The sequence below is a fragment of the Mercenaria mercenaria genome, chromosome 1 (assembly GCF_021730395.1).
Source record: "Mercenaria mercenaria strain notata chromosome 1, MADL_Memer_1, whole genome shotgun sequence".
In the NCBI taxonomy this organism is placed as follows: Eukaryota; Metazoa; Mollusca; class Bivalvia; order Venerida; family Veneridae; genus Mercenaria; species Mercenaria mercenaria.
In genome coordinates, this window is record NC_069361.1 from 31,064,091 (window position 1) to 31,090,461 (window position 26,371).

The window sequence follows — 26,371 nt, forward strand, 5'->3', positions numbered from 1 at the left end:
GCCACTGTGTCTAACATTACTTGAAAACATTGACAAGGTGTATGTCAGACAATAATTCAACTTTAAAGACCCTGCAACTCTATCATGGCTTTTGTCATACACATCAATTTAACCTAGACACCTTGACACTGTACCTTGTGTATTATTTTAATGTACTAGTAACAATCTTGTAACTGTCTTTAAAAACCTACCATTGTTATTGTTGTACATAAATTTAACAAAGGAATGTTTCCACTCTATCTGCGACATTAATTTGACCTAAAAACTTGCCACTACATGTATATCTCTGACATTAATTTTACCTTACGACATTGCCATTGTGTCTTACAAACTTGGTTCACTAAGGATCATGCCACTGTATTAATTTAACTTAAAGTTACCTTGCCATTTTATCAGACATCTGACCTAAAGACCTTACCATTTTTTAACCTGAAGACACTGCCACTGTATATAAGATGTCAATTAAACCACAGATTCTTGCAACTATTTGTTACTCATTTCTTAACCTAAAGACCCTGCTACTGTACTGATTTAACCTATAATGTCACTTTTTCATTGTATCTTTGACATCAACTGAACCTAAAGCCCTTTCCCCTGGGTCTTAAATATCTGTTTAACCTAAAGATCCTGACACTGTATGTGCCATTTATTTAACCTACAGACCCAGTAAGTGTATCTCGGACATATATTTAACCTGAAAACCCTGCCAATGTGCGTTACAAATTACTATAGTATAACCTAAAGATGCTCCAACTGTCTTTATTTAACCTTGTCACTGTATCTAAGACACAAAGTTCACTTAGAGACCTTTAACAAACATTTAACCTTCAGACAATGCCACTGTGTCTTATGCATCAATTTAAGCTAACAATCTTGCCACTGTATCTTTTAAATCAATTGAACTTAAAGTTAAAGACGGCTGCTGTGTCTTATCAATTTAACCCAAATACTTTGCCAGTATGTTTTACACATCAGTTTAGGCTTTTAAAGACCCTGTAATTGTATTTTGAACATCAATTTAATCTGAAGACTTGCTTCTGTGCCTAATCTGAAGACCTCTGTATATTGGCCATTAATTTAACCAAGACCTTGCCACTGTGTCTTAAACATCAATTTAACCTAAAAACCTTGACACTGTGTTGAGCATCAATTTAACCTAAATATCTTGCCACTGTATCTTCACAATCAATGCCACAGTATGATGGGACATTAATTTAACCAAAAGACCTTAACAATGTGTCCTTAACATCAAATCAACCTAAAAACTTTGCCAATGTTGTCTTATTTAATCTAAAGACCATATCAAAGTATCTTGGACATCATATTTACCTTAGGACAATGCCAAATAAACTCGGAAAACTTTGCCTGTGTCTTTATTTTTACCTTAAGATGTTGCTAATGTGTCTGACACATCAGTATAACCTAGACACCTTAATGCCACTGTACCATGAACATTATGTTAACTTAACAACCTTGCAACTGTGTCTTTAATTTAACCTAAGACATTGCTATCGATTCATACACATTAATTGACATTGCTATACACACTAATTTAACCAAAGGATATTGCCATTCAACCTGGCACATTAATTTAACCTGTTACCTCTTTGCCACTCTATTTCTTCATTAATTGTCCTTATGACTTTATCAATGTGTCTCACACAATAGTTTAACTGAACACCCTGGACTGTACCAATTTAACCTAAGGTCACCTTGCCATCTTAGACATTAATTTGACCTACCAGTAAAGACCTTACTTTGTATATAGGTCATTAATTTAATCTAAAACACTTTGCCAATGTATCTTAGATGTAAAATTAACCTAAGAATCTTGCCACAATGCATAACATGTAACTTTAACCTTCAAACTCCACTCTGCTGAGTCAACCTTGCCGCTGTATCTCCCAACATTAATATAACCCAAAGACATAGACATTTAAACTTCAGTTCAACATAAAGACCCTAACAATATATCTGAGCCATTATTTAATCCCCATATTACTTTAACCTAAATACCCTGCAACTGTCTTGATTTAACCAATTTTTACCTTGCGACTGTATCAAGGGCATTTTCACCTAAAAATGCCACTCTTGTCTTTAATATCAATTTAACCTAAAGACCTTGCCAATGTGTCTTTAACATCAATATAACCCAAAGACCTTGCCACTGTGTCTTAAACATCAATTTAACCTAAAGACCTTGCAACTGTGTCTTGGACTTCAATTTAACCTAAAAACCCTGCCACTGTCTTTTACATCAATTCAACCTAAAGATATTGCCAATATGTCTTCAGCACACACAATTTAACCTAAGGACTTTGCCACTGTGTCTTAAGCATTCGTTTAACCTAAACAACTTGCTACTGTATATCCGGGATAAATTTAAAGACATTTAAAGTCACTGTTGCCACTGTGCTTAACCTAAAGACATTGCCACTGTATCTTGACCATTAATTAATTAGACCTTGCTGCTGTGTCTTTAACATTAATTCAAAGACCTGCCATTGTATTGATTTAACCTAAAATTATATTGCCACGGTGTCTTATAGATTATTTTGACCTAAAGAAAATGACACTGTATCTAAGACATCAGTTGAGTTAACCTGAAGACTGTCACTATGTCTTTAATACAACTGAAAGACCTTGTCACTGTGTCTTTAACCTAAACACCTTGCTACTTCATCTGGAACAATAAATTAACATAAAGTCACCCTGGCTCTGTATCTTAAACATTAATTTAACAAAAGACCCTGACACTGTACTTTGAACATCAATTTAACCCAAAAACCTAAACACTGTCTTTGACACTTATTTGCTCTAAAGATCTTTTCACTGTGTCTTACCCATTCGCTTAACCAATGGACATCCCTATTATCTTAATGGAACTGCTGGATTACAGAAATTCTACTGAAGAGTCGGACAGAAACTTTATTCTACTTAACCTAGTAACCTAAAAATCTACCTTATATACCTATTTTACCAAAATTCATTCTCTTTCAAAAGGAGTGGATTTATACTCTTTGAGACCTACCAAGAATAGCACCCTAAATTACTCTTAAATCATCAAAGTTTAAAGAACATCCCTTGGTTGCTGGACTAGAATTTGAATAATTTTCTCAAATAATATTTCCAAAATCTTCCCAAAGCACTTTATCCTTTACAGTTATCTATTATCAGAGAATTACCATTTTGATATCAAAACATACAAAAATCTTAACAAAAGGATCTTATCAACATTCATTCCAATAATAGGTTGTTGAAAAAAGGTTAGGACTGAAAGACTAGGGTCAAGAAAAAAGAACAAGTAGCTGACTGAATTATCACCCTGATTACAGTGTGATAGAGCCAAGTAAAAGAAATATACAGAAAATAAGAAGCAAGGGAGTGCTGACTTACTGGAACATGCAGCACATAAGAAGAAAAGAGAATGCTGTCTTAAAGGGATATGCAGCAAATAAAATGCAAGCAAGTGATGTCTTAATGAAATATGCAGCAAATATAAACCAACAGAGTGCTGGCTTAATGAAATATACAGCAAAAAAGGAAGAGGGGTATAGCTGAATGGAATATACAGTATAAAGAAGTAAAGAAAAGCTAGCTAGTTGTATACTACATCTAACTTGGTAGCAGCTTGTGCTAGTTTGAATGATGAAGTATACAACTCGGTAGCACACAGGAAAGCTAGATGGACATATTATAGACCCTGATGGCAGCTTGGGCTAGCATCATGGGAAGCCTACATGGAGGTAAGATACACCAATGTAGCACCATGGGATAGCTAGCATCATTTAATAGACATTTAATATGGCAGCAACACTGGAAAGGTAGCCAGTACCAGCATGGAAAATAAGTAGGATAGATAGAAAAGCTGAAGAAAAGCTGAAGAAAAGCTGAAGAATGAATGAAGAGTAGACTGTGTAGTATTACACAAAGTATGGATTGAACCCTTTCCTTCAGTCCCTGGAAAAATGTACTAAAATAAAATCAAAAATGTGATAATTTTTTTTTCATAGCAATTTTAAGAAAGATAAGGAATATGGAAACCATAAAATATATATAAACTCAAATGAGAAAAAATCAGTCTAAAAGTGTTAACATGTCTCATGTAAACAGCCTTTTATAGTAAAAAGATTTTAAACTGCACTCATTGAAATTTTTATATCATTGCAATAAACAGTAACCCCATATTACTTCATTATGCCAGTCCAGCAACAAATGAATTGTTGTTCCAGGATTATAAAAAAAATCTTGCACATTTCATTACCTCTAATGAACAGGCTAAATCAATCAGAGTCTGCTGTTATTATTCTTGGTTGCATTCTTTGCTTCCAAAGGATCTTTTAACAAATTTTATTTTGAAATGGACTTTTATCTCAGTACAGCTTTATTTAAACAGAAGGTAAATTGAGATGTTATATCTGACTACTTTTACATTTGACAAGAGGTAGTTCTGTTTGACCTTGATCCTAGCCTTTACTAAGTTTGGTGACTGCAAAGTTTTTCTATTTTTAGTAACAGTGACCTTGGTTCTGAACTTTTGCATCTTTCATTCCATTCAAATTCATCTCTAAAGTTATTTCCTAATAAGAGTTCTCAAGGTGAAATATTCATTTTTTAAGAAACGGTGACCTTGACTTTCGCAGTTTCACCTAAGCATACACATAAGCTTGCTATATCCAAGTTTGACGACACAGGTCAATTAAACCATAGGCTGAATCGACCAGATACCATTTTTCTTTTTTAGCTATGGTGACCTTGACATTGACAATAGTCTCTAACATGTATGCAGTAGCAAAAACCTTAATTCTGGTACTTAATATGAAAATCAGTGGCTTTATTCTTTCTTAAAATGTATGCGGTCATTTAACTCTTAAACAGTTGCAAAATTTAATCTTAAAACCAGTGGTTACATCATCTTTTATGATCATGTGGTAAACACTAACTTCAAAAAATTAAAGTTTGACCCATCAACCCAAAAGACATAATCCTAATTAAATAATCTGGACAAAACAGTACTTAAAATGCAGTGATGTGGTACTTTCATAAAAATCAGAAGCCAGTATTACAATATCCATAATGGTTCAATTTCATCCCCAAATATTTTCATAGATTTTTAAAGAATTTTGATTAAATATTAACTAAAAGCCAGCTTGATAATTGGCTAACAACTCTTTGATTCCTTAAGAAAAGCTACAATTCAGAGAAAAAAAAGATAACAAAACCTAGATACCACATTTCCATAATACACATGCATAACCTACAGGCAGCATAATTGGCTAACTTAGCATGCAACAGCTACCCCATTAAAAGATGACCAAAGTTGACCAATAGGCTAGCCAGCAAGATAATTGGCTAGTTAATCCAAAGAAAAAATAGCTGTCAATACAATTCCTAAATATTAACCTAAAGGCTAGCCAGTATAATAATTTGCTAGTTATTTCAAAGAAAAAAAAAACAACATGTTTCCTAAATATTAACCAATAGGCTATCCAGCATAATTGGCCAGTTATTTCCAAGAAAATATAACTGCAATCATATTTCATAGTTCATTAGTTCATATTAAGTTTATCAAATCTTACAAATCAATAAATGTGGAATGTCTGGGTAAGAAATCCTTAAATTTATTTTAATTGTGCAAATGACATTAGTTTATAAAGTCAAAATCTGGTATAAATAAAATAAGATTGGACCTTAAATATGGTGTCAGTTTAACCCAAGAACCATGATAACCATGTCAATGTATACAAGTTAACATAAATAACCTGCTACTGTCTTTCAAATCAAATAAACCTATAGACCATGCCACTGTCCCATGAAAACAAATCTAACAAAGAACCTGCCACTGTGTAAATTTACATGCACATCAATTTAACCTAGACATCTTGCCACTGTATCTTGAACATTATTTTAACCTAACAAGCTTTCAACTGTGCTTTTAATTTAACCAAAACACACTTGTTTTGATTCAGACACATTACTTTAAACAACGGACATGATTACTCAATCTCAATATGAATTTAACCTGGTGACTTGCCTGTGTCTTGGACATTGACTTAACCTAAATGCTTTGCCACTCTGTCATTAATTTTATTTTTGACCTTGCCAGTGTCTTATACATTAGTTTTAGTAAAGACCCTGCCACTGTAGTAACCTTGCCGCTGTATCACAGACATCAATTTAAACTGAAGACCTTGCCGCTGTGTCTAAAAGATTACCATCAATTCAACCTAAAAAACATCATTGTGTTTTACACATCAGCTTAAGCTAAAGACCCTGCCACTGTATCTTGGACATTGATTTAACAGGGATGTTGCCACTGTGTCTTTAACATTTATTTAACCTAAAAACACTGACACTGAATGTCTGAAAATTATTCAACCTAAAGACCCTGCAACAATATCTCGGCTTTTGTCATACACATCAATTTTACCTAGACACCTTAACACTGTACCTTTGGTATTATTTTAATGTACTGGTAACAATCTTGCAAAGTTCTGTATCTTTAGAAAACCTAAAGCCATTTGATTCTTGTATATTAATTTAACATGGTGATGTTTCCACTTTATCTGGAGCATTAATTTGACCTAATAACTTGCCACTCTATCTTTGACATTAATTTTACCATATAACCTTGCCACTGTGTCTTACACACTTGGTTCACTAAGGACTCTGCCACTGTATTAATTTTTTAAACCTAAAGTCACCTTGCCATTGTATCCGACATTAATTTGAACTAAAGACCTTACCATTGTATCTGGGACATCATTTTAAGTTGAAGACACTGCCACTACATATAAGATGACAAACCATAGAATCTTGCCACTATTTTTAATCTAAAGATCCTGCTACTACAGTCTAACCTGTCTTTAGCAGCCAGCCAAGGGAAGCAGACAATTTGGCCGCTAAAGCCAGGTGACCGCTGATCGGAGATGCAGCCAATATATGTATTTTCAGACTTCTGGCCAGTATAGCCTTTAGGCCCATTTTTGGGGGGTTTTCCATTATTATTTTACCAGGATACAATGACGTGCATTTGCCCTCGCAATACGAATGGTCTTCTTAGCAATCTAAAATTCCGGCGTGATTTTTTTACTACAAAAATTGTATCAGACAATTTTCCAACTTCAAAACAAGTTTGTTTACAATTTTCGCCATTTTTGTAAGGGAAGCTACTCTCCGCGCTTATTGTCTACGCTAAAATCTACGATTGCCGTTACGTTCGGTAAAAGATGGAGTGGTTTATATTTTTTTTTTCAAACACAATTAATTTCGTATAAATTTAATAGTATTTTGATGACAGAAGTATAAAAAATCACAAATATTATGCTACTAGTTAGTTATCGAGTATTATCTTTAACCGAGGTCAAACTGTGAACAACAAAATTGACACGAGGTGACACGCTAATTGCCGATAATTACTGGCCATTTGATCATAACAAAAAGGGGATTACACCTTTGGTTATCAGTTTTAATTGAGAAGCTCATGTCATTTTGAAGTCAAGCGAAACTTAGCAATCACGTGCTTCTCAAAAATCGTGTATCTTCGGCGATTATTGCCTAAAAATAATTGATTTAGGAAGTAAAATGGCCGCTGAAAGGGGTCAAATACCGCGGGTCGGGAGGCAATTTCGGTGGCCGCTGGCCGCGGACGGCAGTAGGCCGTTGAATAAAGTAACAAAATAGAGGAAAATCCGTCGGGGGCGTCATAAAATGGCCGCTGAACGGAGGTGACCGCTGATCGGAGGTGACCGTTAGTACAGGTTAGACTGTATACTGATTTAACCTAGTGTCACCTTATCATTGTATCCCTAACATTAATTGAACCTAAATACCTTGCCCCTGGGTCTTAAATATCTGTTGAACCTAAAGACCCAGACACTGCATGTGCCATTAATGTAACCTACAGACCATTAGTGTATCTTAGACTGAAGACCTTAACAATGTGTGTTACAAATTACTAAACCTAAAGACGCTCCAACTGTCCTGATTTAACCTTGTCACTGTATCTAAGACAAAAATTTCACTTGAAGACCTTGCTATTGAGTCTTTAACATAAATTTAACCTTAAGATCATGCCACTGTGTCGTATTTGTTTAACAATGTGTCCTTAACATCAAATCAACCTTAAAACTTTGCCACTGTTGTCATATTTAATCTAAAGACCATATCGCAGTATCTTGGACATCACATTTACCTAAAGACCATGTCAAATAAATTTAACTGGAAAACCTTGCCTGTGTCTTTAGTTTTACCTGAAGACATGCTACTGTGTCATACACATCAATCTAACCATGACACCTTAATGCCACTGTACCTTGAACATTATGTTAACCTAACAACCTTGCAACTGTGTCTTTTATTTAACCTAAGGCATTGCAATTGATTCATTTAATTAATTTAACCAAGGGATGTTACAATTCAATATGGGACATGAATTTTACCTGTTACCTCACCAATGTGTCTTACACATTATCCTCAAACTTTCCGACTATCTCTGTCATTAATTTTCCTTATGACTATGAATGTGTTTGGCACATTAGTTGAACTGAAAACCCTGCCCTGTATCAATTTAACCTAAGGTCACCTTGCCACTGTATCTAAGACATTAATTTGACATACCAGTAAACCTTACTGTGTAAACGTGTCATTAGTTTAATCTAAAAACACCTTGCCACTGTATCTTGGATGTAAATTAAACCCAAGAATCTTGCCACTATGAATAACTTGTTACTTTAACCTTCAAACTCTACCTGTATCCATTCAACATTGCCGCTGTATCTCCGACAATAACTGAACCCAAAGACCTTGCCATAAACTTCTGTTTAACATAAAGACCCTGACACTATATCTGGGCCACGTAATATTTAACCTCCACATTACTTTACCCTAAATACCCTGCAACTGTCTTGATTTAACCCATTTTCACATTGCCACTGTATCCAGGGCATTAATTTCACCTAAAGACAACTATATTGTCTTTAATATGAATTCAACTGAAAGAACTTGCCACTGCGTCTTTAACATCAATCTAACCTAAAGACCTTGCCACTGTGCCTTTAACATCAATCTAACCCAAAGGCCTTGACACTGTGTCTTTAACATCAATCTAACCTAAAGACCTTTCACTGTGTCTGTAACATCAATTTAATGCAATGGCCTTGCCACTGTGTCTTGGACTTCAATTTAATTTAAAAACCCTGCTGCTGTGTCTTTTACATCAATTTAACCTAAAGGTATTGCCACTGTGTCTTCAAAACATAATTTAACCTAAAGACTTTGCCTCTGTGTCTTACACATTAATTTAACCTAAACAGCTTGCCACTGTATATCAGGGATAAATTTAAAGATATTTAACCTTAAGTCACTGTTGCCACTGTGCTTAATTATATAACCTTAAGACACTGCCACTGTATCTTGACCATTAATTTAATGTAGACCTTGCTGCTGTGCCTTTAACATTAATTTAAAGACCTGCCATTGTATTGATTTAACCTAAAATTACATTGCCACAGTGTTTTAAAGATTATGTTGACCTAAAGAAATTGACACTGTATCTAAGACATTCAGTTAACCAGAAAACTATCACTATGTCTTTAATTCAACTTAAAGACCTTGTCACTGTCTTTAACCTAAACACCCTGCTACTAAATCACCCTGGCACTGTATCTTAAACATTGTTTTTATTTAAGACATTGACACTGTACTTTGAGCATCAATTTAACCATTTAACAATTTTTATTCTTTGAGACATGAAATTACAAACAACCAAGAAATTACTCTTAAATCATAGTGTAGTACCAGTAACTGTTGCTGGACTAGAATTTGAATAATATTTCCAAAATCTTCCCAAAACCCTTTATCCTTTAATGTTTGATTAATTACCAGTTATCTATTATTTGAGAATAATCATTTTGATATCAAAACTTTCAAATATCTCAAAGAAAGGCCCTTATCAACATTCATTCAAATATGTTTTCGAAAAAAGATTAGGACTGAAAGACTAGGGTCAAGAAAAAAGAACAAACAGCTGTAATGACTAAATTATCACCCTGATAGCAGTGTGATAGAGCCATGTCATAGAAATATGCAGCACATAAGAAGCAAGAGTGCTGGCTAAAAGGAATACCGGTATGCAGGAAAGAAGCAAGAGAGTGCTGACTTACTGAAACATGTAGCACATAAGAAAGTGAGTGCTGGAATAAAGGGATATGCATTAAATATAATCAGCAAATAAGAAGCAGCACTGCTGTCTTAATGGAATATACAGCAAATATAAACCAGCAGAGTGCTGGCTTAATGAAATATACAGCAAAAAGGAAGAGGGGTATAGCTGAATGGAATATACAGCAAAAAGAAGCAAAGAAAAGCTAGCTAGTTGTATGCAACATCTAACTTGGTAGCAGCTTGTGCTAGCTTGATGGATGAAGTATACAACAGGGTAGCACACAGGAGAGCTAGATGGACATATTATAGACCCTGATGGCAGCTTGGGCTAGCATCATGAGAAGCATACATGGATGCAAGATACACCAATTAGCATCATGGGATAGCTAGCATCATTTAATAGACATTTTATATGGCAGCAACATTGGAAAGGTAGCCAGTACCAGCATGGAAAGTAAGTAGGATAGATAGAAAAGCTGAAGAATAGAATGCAGAGTAGACTGTGTAGGATTACACAAAGTATGGATTGAACCCTTTCCTCCAGTCCCTGGAAAAATGTACTAAATCAAAACTGTGATAATTTTTTTTTCATAGCAATTTTAAGTAAGATAAGGAATGTGGAAACCATGAAATATATATAAACTCAAATGAGAAAAAATCAGTCTAAAATTATTAACATGTCTCATGTAAACTGCCTTTTATAGTAAAAAGATTTTAAACTGCACTCAAACATAGAAATATTTATATCATTGCAATAAATAGTAACCCCATATTACTTCATTATGCCAGTCCAGCAACAAATGTAACTGGATAGTCATTCCAGGATTTTAAAAAATTATTTTGAAATGGACATTTATCTCAATACAGCTTTATTCAAACAGGGTGTAAATTGAAATGTTATATCGGAGTACTTCTACATTTGACAGGGGTAATTCTGTTTGACCTCGATCCTAGCCTTTACAAAGTTTGGTGACTGCAAAGTTGTTCTATTTTTAGTAACAGTGATCTTGGCACTGAACTGTAGCAGCAGCAAATGCATCCGAACCTAATCGCATTTTTCCTCCCATTCAAATTCACATCTAAAGTTATTTCTTAATAGAGTTCTCAAGGTGAAATATTCTTTTTAGGTAACAGTGACCTTGACTTTCGCCTAAGCAGTTCAATGTACTATTTAGAACTAAATCTCAACATAAGTGTGCTATATCCAAGTTTGACGACACAGGTCAATCCAACCATAGGCTGAATCGGTTAGAAACTGTTTTTCTTATTTACCCATGGTGACCATGACAGTGACAATAGTCTCTAACATGTATGCAGTAGAAAAAAAACTTAATTCTTGTACTCAATATGAAAATCAGTGGCTTAATTCTTTCTTGAAGTGTATGTGGTCATTTAACTCTTTAACATATGCCAAATAAAAAAGAGATTGCAAAAAGTTACAATATAAGTTATTTAAAGTAACAAGAAAGGAACGTAAATCTAAAAAAAAAAAATTAAGTTTTTTTTTTAAATTCTAAGTCCACACAAAAATCCGCACCAGTAGAGATAGGTCAAAATACACCTGAAAATTGGATGTAACATGCATGTTGCACTACAGAAAAGTGGTCTTGATTTTTCCCTACGACCAGTAATAAAAAAGTTACAAATATAAGCTATTTATAGTAACAACAAAGGAAAGTAGTTCTAGGATCTTGCGCATGACAGTCTGCTGCATGATGATGAACAATTGTGCCAAGTTACATCAAAATCACTCTATGCATCAAAAAGAAATGCTCAAGACAAAGTCATTCTTGTATCTGACTTTTGACCTCTAAGTGTGACCTTGATCTTAGAAATTGGGACCTGGTTCTTGTGCAAGACACTGAGTCTCATGGTGGTGAACATTTGTGCCAAGTTACATCAAAATCCCTCCATGCATGAAGAAGAAATGCTCCGGACAAAGTTGTCATTCTTGTATCCTTTGACCTCTAAGTGTGACCTTGACCTTAGACCCAGGGACCTGGTTCTTGCGCATGACACTCCGTCTCATGATGGTGAACAATTATGCCATGTTACATCAAAATCCCTCCATGCAGAAATGCTCTGGACAGTCATTTTTGAATTTGACCTTTGACCTGTAAGTGTAACCTTGACCTTTGAGATAGGAACCTGGGATTTGTGCATGACACTCCATCTCACTGAAGTTAACATTCCTACCAAATATAAACAAGATTGCTCCATGCATGTCAAAGTTATGGTCCGGACAAACAAATCCGGACGGACGCACGCACATACACCAAACAGACATTTGGACAACTAAGTCTTCGCTTCCGCAAACCGGCTCGACAAAAATGAAATTTTGCCCCATCACCCCAAAGACATATCTTAATTATATAAACTGCTTCAGAATTAAATGTGGCATTTAACTGTTGGTCGAATAATCAGAACAAAACAATACATTAAATGCAGTGATAGGGTACTTTCATAAAAAAAAACCAGTAGCCAGTATTACTATCTGTAATGGTTCAATTTCTCCCCCAATTTGTTTTCATAGATTTGTAAAGAAATAGAATAGCTGTCATTTCAATGTCTTAATATTAACCAATAGGCTAGCCAGCATAATTATTGGCTAGTTTATACAAAGAAAAAATAGCTGTCAATGCAATGTCTTAATATTAACTAATAGGCTAGCCAGCATAATAACTAGCTAGTTATTCACAAGAAAAAATATCTGTCAAAGTTCCCAAGTATTAACAAAAAGGCTAGCCAGCATAACAATTTTTCTAGTTATTTCCAAGAAAAAAAAAAGTGATTACCACATTTCATAAATATTAACCAATAGGCAAGTCAGCATAATTCTCTGGATATTTCCAAGGAGAAAAAAAGCTGTCATCACATTTTCTTAATATTAGTCAAAGGCCAGCATAATATTAAATTGGCTAACATTCATACAGTCCTAAGTAAAGGCAACTAAGTAACCAATAGCCAGCATGACTGGCTTATAATTAGGACACAGATAACCAAAGCAGATTCCAATTGTTCCCCTTTGAAAATAGCTATTTTGACTTGTGACTAATTTTTATTATATTGTCTGTTGTACTATGTTGCATACATGAAATGATATGATAATACATGTAAATATCATAGAAATATACCTTAATCTCAATGTAAAGCAACCTTTAAACAAGAGCACCGCCTTGCGGGTGCTGACGCTCATCTGATTTTTTTTGTGTAATAGAAATATTGTCCTACCCATGATTTTCTAAGTCTAAAAAGGGCCATCATTCTTGCAAAAAGCAGGATAGAGTTATGTTTCTTGATGTACAGTGTCCACTTATGATGGTGAAAAACTGTTGCAAGTTTTAAAGCAATAGCTTTGATAGTTTATGAGAAAAGTTGACTTAAACATAATACTCAACCAAGAAAATGATTTTCTAAGTCCAAAAGGGGCAATAATTATTGCAAAAATCAGGATGGAGTTACGCTGCTTGCTGTACAGGGTCAGCTTATGATGGTAAACAAGTGTTGAAAGTTTCAAAGCAATAGCTTTGATAGTTTAAGAGAAAAAGTTGACCTAAACATAAAACTTAACCAAACTATCTGATATTTTCTAAGTCCAAAAGGGGCCATAAACCTTGCAAAAAGCAGGATGGAGTTATGTTTCTTGCTGTACAGGGTCAACTTATGATGGTGAACAAGTGTTGCAAGTTTTAAAGCAATAGCTTTGATAGTTTAGGATAAAAGCTGACCTAAACATAAAACTTAACCAAGAAAACTGATTTTCTAAGTCCAAAAGGGGCAATAAATCTTGCAAAAAGCAAGATGGAGTTATGTTTCTTGCTGTACAGGGTCAGCTTATGATGGTGAACAAGTATACCAAGTTTCAAAGCAATAGCTTTGACAGTTTGGGAGAAAAGTTGACCTAAACATAAAACTTAACCAAGAAATCTGATATTTTCTAAGTACAAAAGGGGCCATAAATCTTGCAAAAAGCAAGATGGAGTTATGTTTCTTGCTATACAGGGTCAGCTTATGATGGTGAACAAGTATTCCAAGTTTCAAAGCAATAGCTTTGATAGTTTAGGAGAAAAGTTGACCTAAACATAAAACTTAACCAGGCAACGCCGACGCAGACGCCGACGCCGACGCCGACAACCGCTCAAGTGATGACAATAACTCATCATTTTTTTTCAAAAAATCAGATGAGCTAAAAATACTGTGGCAAAAGTCTTAATTCTGGTAAGTGCATATGGCAAATCAGTGGTGTACAATTTCTTATGTATATGGTCATTTAATTCCTGAACAGTTACATAATCCTATTTATTTCATCTTAAAATCGGTGGCTATCATCTTCTGTGGTAAATCTTGTATCACAAAATGGAATTAATGTGCCCTCTCATCCCAAAGACATGTATACCCAGTTATATAAGGGAAGTTATCTGGTTCAAAATTAGATGTGGCATATAAGGTGTTGATTGAATAATCTGAAACAAATAATCCTCAAAATGCAGTGTTCTTAGTTAGCCAATGCTAAATTCTATATCCATAATGGTTCAATTTAATTCCATTGAATGTAACTCTTTATAATCTTTGTCTGATGAAGTTTACTCCAAGAATAGAGGCTTCTTTTAAAGACTAATATGGTTAAGACTAATTGTGACCTGCCCTTTTCATCTGGAGATGACCATGACCTTGCATGGTATCTAGATTTATTTCCATTTATTGTAAGTGACTTTTTTCATGTAATCGGCCTGTACCCAGTACCCCTTAGTAATCATATCACATAAATCTAAGTATGAGAATATTTTTCTTCAATTTCCTTAAATGCTTATTTTGCTGAACATTTGTATAAAGTTTCATTGGAATACATTCAGTTGTTCAAAACTTGTTTCCAAAGCACATAATACTATAAATGAGAGTGTATATATGTGCCCATGCCTGTCACCTTGACCTTGGAAGTACTAACCGGACTATTGCCTGTCACCTTGACCCTGGAAGTACTGACCTAACTTTTGCAAACACATCTTATTATGCTTAACATTTCTGTAAAGTTTCATTGGAATGTCTCCAATTGTTTAAAGTGATGTCTTAGACATTAAATACTGTATTTTGAAATAAATGCCCTTGCCTTGAGGAACAGACCAGACTCTTGCCCTCAACCTAACTGTTCATCAGCATTAAATTTTGTAAGAAGTTTCATTAGAATCCCCTTAAATTGATGAAAACTTTTAAGCAATAAGTGAATGCCTTTATCTGTGACCTTGACCTTGGAGGTACTGATATAGTGACAATTTCCCATCATGCTTTAAGTTTCTGTAAAGTTCCCTTGGGATCTTTTTACACATTTCTATGCCAAGCGTTTTCGACAGAAAAACTAAACTAAAAACTAACAATTTGATTTATGTGAAGGCATAAAAGTAATCAAAATTTAGATGGTACATTATACTAAACTAGACTCGGAACTTTAGGAAGGAGGCAAGCGCAGTGAGGAGTGCATGCTGGGAAAAAGGAACAGTGCAAGGGGAAAAGTGCAGTGGAACAGTGCAAGGGAAGATGCAACATACATAAAGCTCCAAGTCGAAGTTTAAGTATAATGAGCCAAGTAGATTCTAAACATTTATCACCTAAGTAGAACCTTACGCATTTACATTACTTCAGAAGAGTTAGAAAAATGATTAATTAAAAAAGAAAAAAAAACAGAAATAAGTAGTCTATGTTTTTCCGTACCTTCCATTAACAAAATCTCATTATTATCTCTATAATTACAGAAAAAGGAATGCCAAAACAGTGACTGTATATATAGGAGACTGGCAAGAGCCCAATGATCTGTTCTCAGTTAAGACAATGACTTTTTAAAGGATACTGGTTCAGAGTTTTATAATCTGTTCCCAATTAAGATAACAGCTTTTCAGATGATACTGGTTCAGAGGCTTGTAATCTGCTACAATTAAGACAACAGCCTTTTATGAGGATACTGAGTCAGAGCATAACCAAAGGACAATGCTTAACAATTTTACTATTTGTTCCTAATTAAGTCAATGGCTTTTTAGGAGATACAGCTACACAGTCTTGCAATCTGTTCCTAGTGACTCTTCAGAAGATACTAATTCAGCCCCATTTTGTTCCTAGTTAGGACAACGGCATTAAGAGGATACTGTTTCGGGATAGAGGGCTTACATTCTGTTCCTGATAGCTGTTCGAGGATAATGATCAAAATAGCTGTTCCCAATCAAGACAGTGTCTTTTGAAAGAATATGCTTCAGAGAAATGCAATCTGTTCCCATTAGGACAGTGGCTTTTTAGAGGACATTTCTTCAGATATATGTTATCTGTTCCGAATTATTACAGCGGCTTTATAACGGATACTGATTCAGAGATATATGCAGTCTGTTTGAAATTATAAGTGGCTTTAAGAGGATACTGCTTCAGAGATATGCAATCTATTCCCAATTAGGACGACTTTTTAGAGGACACTTCTTCAGAAATATGTTATCTGACCCTAATTACAGTGACTTTTAAAGGATACTGATTAAAAAATATATGCAGTCTGTTCCCAATTATGACAGTGGCTTTTAGAGGATTCTGCTTCAGAGATAGATGCCTCTGTTCCAAACTATGACAGTGGCTTTTCGAGGATACTGCTTCAGAGATATATGCAGTATGTTCCCAATTATGACAGTGACTTTAAAATGATACTGCTTCAGAGATATATGCAGTATACTCCCAATTATGACAGTGGCTTTAAGAGGCTACTGCATCAGAGATATGTTATCTGTTCCAAATTATTACTGAGTGGCTTTTTAAAGGATACTGATTCAAAAATATTTGCAGTCAGTTCCCAATTATGACAATGGCTTTTAGAGGATACTACATCAGAGATATATGCAGTCTGTTCACAATTATGATGGTCGCTTTTAGAGGAATCTGCTTAAGAGATATATGCAGTTCCCAATTATTACAGTGGCTTTAAGAGGATACTGCTTCAGAGATATATTCACTCTGTTTCCAATTATGGCAGTTGCATTTAGAGGATTCTTCTTCAGAGATAGATGCCTCTGTTCCCAATTATTACAGTGGGTTTTAGAGGATACTGCTTCAGAGATATAATATTATGTGTTATGTTCCCAATTATGACAGTGGCTTTAAGAGGATACTGCAGAGATATATGTTATCTGTTTCCAATTATTACAGTGGCTTTTTAAAGGATACTGATTCAAAGATATATGCAGGCAGTTTCCAATTATGACAGTGGCTTTTAAAGGATACTGCTTGAGATATATGCAGTATGTTCCCAATTATTACAGTGGCTTTTAAAAGGATACCGATTCAAAAATATGTGCAGTCTGTTCCCAATTATGACAGTGGCTTTTAGAGGATACTGCTTCAGAGGAATATGCATTCCATTCCCAATTATGACAGTGGCATTTAGTGGATTTTGCTTCAGAGATAGATGCCTCTGTTCCCAATAGTGGATTTTAGAGGATACTGCTTCAGAGATATATGCAGTCTGTTCCCATTTATTACAGTGGCTTTTTAAAGGATACTGATTCAGTCAGTTTCCATTGATGACAGTGGCTTTTAGAGGATACTGCTTCAGAGTTATATGCATTCTTTTCATAATAATGACAGTGGCTTTTAGAGGATACTGCTTCAGAGTTATATGCAGTATGTTCCCAATTATTACAGTGGCTTTTACAAAGTACTGCTTAAGATATATGCAGTATGTTCCCAATTATGACAGTGGCTTTTACAAAGTACTGCTTAAGAGATATATGCAGTCTGTTCCCAATTATGACAATGGCTTTTAAAGGATTCTGCTTCTGAGATACATGCCGTCTGTCCCCAATTATGACAGTGGCTTTAACAGGATACTGCTTCAGATATATATGCAGTCAGTTCCCAGTTACGACAGTGACTTTAAGAGGGTAATGCTTCAGAGATATATGTTATCTGTTCCCATCAATTACAGTGGCTTTTTTAAGGATACTGATAGTCAGTTCCCAAAGATGACAGTGGCTTTAAGAGGATAATGATCCAGAGATATATGCAGTATGTTCCTAATTATGACAGTGGCTTATAGAGAATACTGCTTCAGAGATATATGCACTCCATTCCCAATTATGACAGTGGCATTTATTGGATTTTGCTTCAGAGATAGATGCCTCTGTTCCCAATTATGATAGTGGATTTTAGAGGATACTGCTTCAGAGATATATGCAGTCTGTTCCCAATGATGACAGTGTTTTTTAGATGTTACTGCTTCACAGGTATATGCATTCTGTTCATAATAATGACAGTGGCTTTAAGAGGATACTGCTTCAGAGATATATGCAGTATGTTCCCAATAATTACAGTGGCTTTTACAAAGTACTGCTTAAGAGATATATGCAGTCTGTTCCCAATTATGACAGTGGCTTTTAAAGGATTCTTTTTCAGAGATATATGCAGTCTGTTCCCAATTATGACAGTGGCTTTAACAGGATACTGCTTCAGATATATAAACAGTCAGTTTCCAATTGTGACAGTGGCTTTAAGAGGGTACTGCTTCAGAGATATATGCAGTATGTTCCCAATTATTGTAGTGGCTTTTATGGGATACTGCTTCAGAGATATATGCAGTCAGTTCCCAATTATGACAGTGACTTAAAGAGGGTACAGCTTCAGAGATATATGTTATCTGTTCCCATCAATTACAGTGGCTTTTTTAAGGATACTGATTCAAAGTCAGTTCCCAATGATGACAGTGGCTTTTAGAGGATACTGATTCAGAGATATATGCAGTATGTTCCCAATAAATAGGGTGGCTTTTAGAGGATACTGATTCAGAGAAATATGCAGTCTGTTCCTAATTATGACAGTGGCCATTAGGGGATACTGCTTCAGAGATATATGCAAGTTGTTCCCAATTATGAGAAGTGCCTCTAAGAGGATACTGCTTCAGATATATATGCAGTATGTTCCCAATTATGGCAATGGCTTTAAGAGGATACTGCTTCAGAGATATATGCAGTCTGTTTCCAATTATGACAGTGGCTTTAAGAGGATACTGCTTCAGAGATATATGCAGTCTGTTCCTAATTATGACAGTGGCTTTAGGAGGGTACTGCTTCAGAGACATATGCAGTCTGTTCCCAATTATGACAGTGGCTTTTAAAGGGTTCTTCTTCAGAGATATATGCAGTCTGTTCCCAATTACGACAGTGACTTTTAACAGGATACTGCTTCAGATATATTAACAGTCAGTTTCCAATTATGACAGTGGCTTTAAGAGGATACTGCATCAGAGATATATGCAGTATGTTCCCAATTACAGCAATGGCTTTTAGAGGTTACTGCTTCAGAGATATATGCAGTATGTTCCTAATTATGACAGTGGCTTTAGGAGGATACTGCTTCAGAGATATATGCAGTATGTTCTCAATATGACAGTGGCTTTAAGAGGATACTGCTTCAGAGATATATGCAGTATGTTCACAATTATGACAGTGGCTTTAAGAGGATACTGCTTAAGTGATATATGCAGTATCTTCCCAATTATGACAATTGCTTTTAGAGGATTCTGCATTAGAGACAGATACAGTTGTGGCTTTTAAAGGATACTGCTTCAGAGATATACGCAGTCTGTTTCCAATTATGACAGTGGCTTTTAGAAAGTTATTGCTTCAGAGATATATGCAGTATGTTCCTAATTATAACAGTGGCTTTAGGAGGATACTGCTTCAGAGATATATGCAGTCTGTTTCCAATTATGACAGTGGCTTTTAAAGGATTCTTCTTCAGAGATATATGCAGTCTGTTCCCAATTATGACAGTGGCTTTAACAGGATACTGCTTCAGATATATAAACAGTCAGTTTCCAATTATGACAGTGGCTTTAGGAGGATACTGCTTCAGAGATATATGCAGTCTGTTCCTAATTATAACAGTGGCTTTAACAGGATACTGCTTCAGATATATAAACAGTCAGTTTCCAATTATGACAGTGGCTTTAAGAGGATACTGCATCAGAGATATGCAGTATGTTCCCAATTACGGCAATGGCTTTTAGAGGTTACTGCTTCAGAGATATATGCAGTATGTTCCTAATTATGACAGTGGCTTTAGGAGGATACTGCTTCAGAGATATATGCAGTATGTTCTCAATTATGACAGAGGCTTTAAGAGGATACTGCATCAGAGATAGATGCCTCTGTTCCTAATTATGACAGTGGCTTTAGGAGGATACTGCTTCAGAGAGATATGCAGTCTGTTCCCAATTATTAATGTGGCTTTAAGAGGATACTGCATCAGAGATATATGCAGGCAGTTCCTAATTATGACAGTGACTTTAAGAAGATACTGCTTCACAGATATATGCAGTATGTTCCCAATTATGACAGTGGCTTTTAGAGGATACTGCTTCAGAGATATATGCAGTCTGTTCCCATTTATTACAGTGGCTTTTTAAAGGATACTGATTCAGTCAGTTCCCAATGATGACAGTGGCTTTTTGATGTTATTGCTTCAGAGGTATATGCATTCTGTTCACAATGATGACACTGGCTTTTAGAGGATACTGCTTCAGAGATATATGCAGTCTGTTCCCAATTATTACAGTGGTTTTAGGGGATACTGCTTCAGAGATATATGCAGTATGTTCCCAATTATTACAGTGGTATGAAGAGGATACAATTTCAGAGATATATGCAGTATGTTCCCAGTTGAGCCTTAAGAATTAATTTGTTCTCAACTGACAATGGTTTTTAGACGATTTAAGTTCAAAGGCTAACTAAAACAATGATACTGTTCAGAGCCTTACAATCTGTACAAAATAAACAGCGACTGTTTAGGTGCTGCACATTTCATTACTTCTCATGACCAGTCTCATTCAGACAGAATGGGTGGTTGCTATCTACGCTTCAACAGAACCTACTGGCGGCAAGTCGGATCTCGGGAAATGCAGCATGGCATTCTGATTCATCTAAAGTTATTAAAAATGAAACCATAAACATCTAATTCTAGCCTCAAAAAGCAAACATTCTAATACAAAACTTTATCAATTTTGTTACCTTCCTAGTGTTCTGGCGCCATTTTTCTCCGCGAAAGTCGTCTTCTTCTTTGTTCCCCTCTTGCCCCTCGGACAGCAACGACTTGACTGAATAGGTAGCGTGAAAAAGATGTGTCACGTGATTATCACTTTACGCTCCAACAGCGACCAATGCGAAAACACTAGACGTTATCTGCTACAGAAGGATAACGTTTCAATCGGTAAATGGGGACACTGAAAAGAGCGCTACATCCAATCCTCAGGTAATTCCTAAAAATGTTATACATTCCACTGGACCGAGTACAAACTTTTGAGAAAAAAATACATAATCTATCTCTATGAATAGTTGTCTATCTCTACAGCTGTTAAATTAAGTTACTTACCATTACCATGTAAAAAGCTGAATTACAAATTCTAATGTCGCGCGATTGTTCTTTCAGTTAAAAGAAGTAAAGCGTTGTGTGTGTTTATATATATATATATCCTGTAATAAACAACGGTTGGCGGGCGGAAAACATCATGATGTCAAATAGCAACATGACGTCCGATTTCTATATAAACGAAAGAATGAATTTCAGAAAAGTTTTCATCTTATTGTACATACTATAATAAAAAAAACTCTCAACAGTGGTAAATCAAACGATAAACAACGCGGAAGTCTTTGAATATTAAATTTTGATAGATAATTTAACCTGTCGCTCATGCTACATTTTATGTAAAAAGGTGATGTATTCCATTTTTAGACGGGAGCGCCTTATAAATTCCGCTCGTAGTGTTTTAAGACCAAACATACACCCCCACACCACAAACACAAAAACTCAAGTTCCTGGAAAACGTTATTACGCTCCCCGTGAAATATCCACAATGTGCACATATGTTATGTTACCAAATATGTACGAGGGCTCTTCAAAAATAACGTAGACTTTTTCTCTAGCTTTTATATACTTTAATGAAGCAAAACAAGAAATATACCATCATGATTTGCACTCTTTCTACTATCTGCACTGCAAATTTGGCGTGATTATGATCATGCATTCAGGAGTTACGCTTCATCGAAAACAGTCACTTACACGGACCCGGCGCACGGTGATCATATTTCAACGACGTTAACGACGTCGTGCCTTCATTGTGATGCTTTCATTAAATTTGCATTAATTCATATTCATAAATTTATTCTATAAATTTTCATGAGCAATACTTAAGTCAAAACAAGTTGTTTGGTTAGAATACTAAATATGTATGAACACTTCCGACACGCATCTCAGACAGGGTACTCAACGTTATCTACGGCACCATACATTGGTGTTAACGTCCATTCGCAGAAAACTTTTATAGCTACAGTCCAAATGACCAGACAGGCAAGCCACTCCAAAGACCAGAACACTATATTGGCTGTGCTTGTTCACAAACGGTAAGTATGTATGCCCGTGGAAAGTGTGCGTTGTTTTGCGACATTTGAACATGTGCTTGTTCCAACAAATGTCATTAGTTTACCATTTTGTAGTTTCAAATATCTATTTCTTAAAAGTATTTAGCAAATGATAATGTAGATTGAATAAATAAATGTAAAGAAATGAGAAAATCTGTAAATATAAAAATGAATTAATATTGTGTAGTAACACAAATAATATGCCTCAAGTAAGTTCATTTGAAGTGGCTTAGATCTCAACTAAGGTCTGACATTTTCCTTTTATTCCTATAACATACTTAAGAGATGGATATTATTACATTCAGTTTATCCGTACGATATTCATAAAGCGGATATGTAAATAATAAATTGTGATGCTGTTTTTGTTCTTTTTTGTTTTTTATATCTAAAACGTTCAACTAATTCCTTTCTTTTCTTGGGATAAAAGATGTCCTTTGAAAGATTTTTAATTGTATTTTAATTACGTGGCGTGGTATTTGTTAACAAACAAACAATAAATGCAAGAATTTTCTTTTCACTAGAACTTCAACGGACACACTGCCATTGACGTAAAAATATAAACTGTATTTCATAGAATTTGTTCTGGTCATTTCAAACAGAAGACTGACAACAATGTGTTCAGAGATTTACAAAGAATACAGTCGTGAGAAATTGGCATGTAACTGCAGAATTTAACTGTTCATCTTTATTGTAGACTGAAACAATATTTGCATTCTTCCAAATACCGGGTCAAATGAAAGAGTTTTAAGAATGATTAGTTTGTTGTTTTTTTTTTTTTTTCTGAGCAAGCAGATCTTCTTCCTCTTGTCGTTCGCAAGAGCAAGCAGATGAAGCCCCCCCCCCCCCCACCCCAGGGCCAAAACCTCTCTTAGTGCACCAGTATCGCCTTAATGCAAATGCTGTGTTATATCAAATAGCAAAACAAAATGAGTAACAAGAAACTATAATTGTGATCGGCCTGGTTTTCTTATTTTGTTGCGGATCATGTCATAATTCGCGTAGCAGATACACGTAAGTGAATAGCCTGTTGTGAGAACGGTTCTTGGTCAACCAGCTAGAACCTTAGTCCTACACATAATCTTTATAACGGTATTTCAAAAACTGGTTTTCCTGTGTAGACTACAAAAGAAGAAATCATGCTGTTAGTAACATATCAACATCGAATTTCATTTTTTATTGTGTTTTTTGTACCACAGGTGCTTGAAGCTCTATCAATGAAATATCTCTTGAAATATTCAAATCCAAAAATATAAATAATGAGATCAAGTCACTTTAAAATCGAATTTACACTTACGGTTCGAAAGACGATTCGAAGGTTGTCTGTGCTACCGTCAGCCACCTTCATCTGTCAAAATTACGTTTGCCAAATAATGCCACAATATTTTCAGCCGAGGCAAATTCTATTGATTTAGTCCTAAATTTAATCAAAATATAGTGAAGAAAAATTGTTTTTCCCCACTCGCTTTTGTTTTACAGTCAATGTACAACCGAAATATGGAAAATTATTTCATTCAAAATATTCTTCTCAGAGTTCATGCACTATCTTTAAAAAAAATCTATCATATTTTGTTGGATTCCTAGTCATGTCACAGTGGCATTTATGAAAGCGAGGATGCTGATACTGCAGCAAAGAAATCCCTTTTATTACCACATTACCATATACTGATTTTAAACCAAATATCACCAAATACATTTTATCTAAATGGCAATCGTCGTGGAACAATGCTCCGTTCAATAAACTTCATGATATTAGACCTACTTAAGGTGAATGGCACCAAGGGGACAGATCTGTCCGCAGGGAGGAAGTTTTTTTTTTTTACCGTTGTCGAATAGGTCATACCCGTTTGACTCAATCTTATCTTCTGAACAAAGAAGAACAACCTGAATGTGTACCATGTCAAACACTGCTTATTAATCGACTGTATGGGGAAAAATAATATTTTCTCACAATTTAACAATTTAGACCAAAAAATGCACCAGAGGCCACCATTTTATATCTATATTTCAAAACGTTCCATGGGGATACCCTCCCCCCCCCCCCCCCCCCCCCCATAGGAGGACATGGCACGATCCCCTCACGTATCTCAAATTATTTTTGACTAAATGCAACAGGGGCCACCATTTTATACTTATATTTCAAATGACCAGAGAGAGGCTCTATGATTCCACTGTCAGGAGAGGGTTAACCCCTCTCGTACCTCAAAATTTGGGCCACCATTTTACACATACATTTCAAAAATTTACAGACGGACTCACCCTGACCAACCTAACAGGAGGGGTTATCCGCTTCCGTACCTAACCCCACTCGGCTCGCCGATGCCGCATTCATTCTTAACTGGTACTACTCTCCCACCCCAATGAAATATTTCTAGAACCGGGTTTGTTATACATACACTTCGTATTCTAAAAATGATAACTGACATCTGACATATAATTGTACTGTTTTATATAATCTCAAATCTATGAGCTTTAGTAAATATAAATAAATTCTGAACTGACGGTTCGTTCGAATAGAAAGAAAAATGCTTCTAAAACCCTTTTCCATTGGCTTCATTTTATAAGAGATGTCTAAAAAATATTTGTCGTGTTTTCGTGTCTAAAAAATATTTGTCTGTTTTCGTGTTGGCGGGGCGAAAACACGAACACTAGACAAATGAGGTCGATCAAAAAGAAAGAGAAATGCTTCTAAAACCTTTTTCCATTGGGTTTAGAATATCTCTACATTTTATAAGCGATGTCTGAAAAATATTTGTCGTGTTTTTGTGTCGTCTTGTCGGAGCTCTCTTAAATAATATCGAGTTTTCGCGTAAAATGTGTCGTGTTTTCGCCCCGCCAACACAAAAACTCGATAAATTAGGTATTTGTCGAGTTTTCGTGTTGTCGTGTTTTCGCTCCGCCGACACGAAATGGCAGAAATCAGCCACCATATTATGACACTCAATCTTTGAAAGACTTGTTTGAAACAGTTTCATTCGGCAATAAAACAGTCATAGTAGCCCAAACACTTAGGGTAGATCGATGTACAAACACATTTTTTACACCTTATGAGACCCAAAGGACTATGAAAAAAGTTCTCTTAGAGTTGAAATAAAAAACAACATTTTTACCCATTTCACCAGCGTTTGCTTATGATTACTCGGAGTCAAGTTTCGGCCTCGCTGACACTGATTCTTCAAGTCAATTTTCCCTACAGACATTGCACGAAAATGTAAATGTAAAACTTTGTTTTTTTGTGTGTGTTTTTTTTTTCAAAAAGATAGCATAAAATTATACATGACCTAAAATCACACTGGCCATAGCTTTCGCAGCATAAATATGACAGGGTGGATGTGGATGTATTTCCGCTGTTATCGGTAAGTTTTCCAATGAATTTTACCCTTTTTTCACAGGTAAGACAGGAGCCCACATATGTACTCTTTAAAAAAACAATACAAAAAAAACGTAAATTTTATTGGCTGTTAACTATCTTCGGTAGATACTACTTTTTGTTACCCACAGACAGGGTGTCGCGAACGAGAAGAAGAAGATGTACTCTACCAGCTACAAACTCTTGTTCAGTATAAGTATTTTGTAGAATTTCGATTAAAATTGTAGAATTTTTGTACAAAACGGCCCTTGATTACGTTTGAATTATTAGCGCAAGTACGACACTATCAAACATCAGTTATTCGCTCGTATTCATTGAAATAAAAATAGCTGACCAAAAATGATTCCAACGCAGTGAGCGGTGGACACAGTTGCAGTGCATTACGGTGTGTCCGATTCCTTTAATG

General features: G+C 35.3%; 1 long non-coding RNA gene across 1 annotated transcript in view; it reads right to left on the reverse strand.

Moving 5' to 3' along the window:
* LOC128557017 (uncharacterized) overlaps positions 1-21,295 on the reverse strand; it is a 46,586-nt gene extending 25,291 nt beyond the window's left edge. Inside the window, exon 1 of the long non-coding RNA XR_008370985.1 lies at positions 21,192-21,295. This is a non-coding gene — a long non-coding RNA (uncharacterized LOC128557017). The remainder of the gene's footprint in view (positions 1-21,191) is intronic.
* Between the last annotated feature and the right edge of the window lie 5,076 nt (positions 21,296-26,371).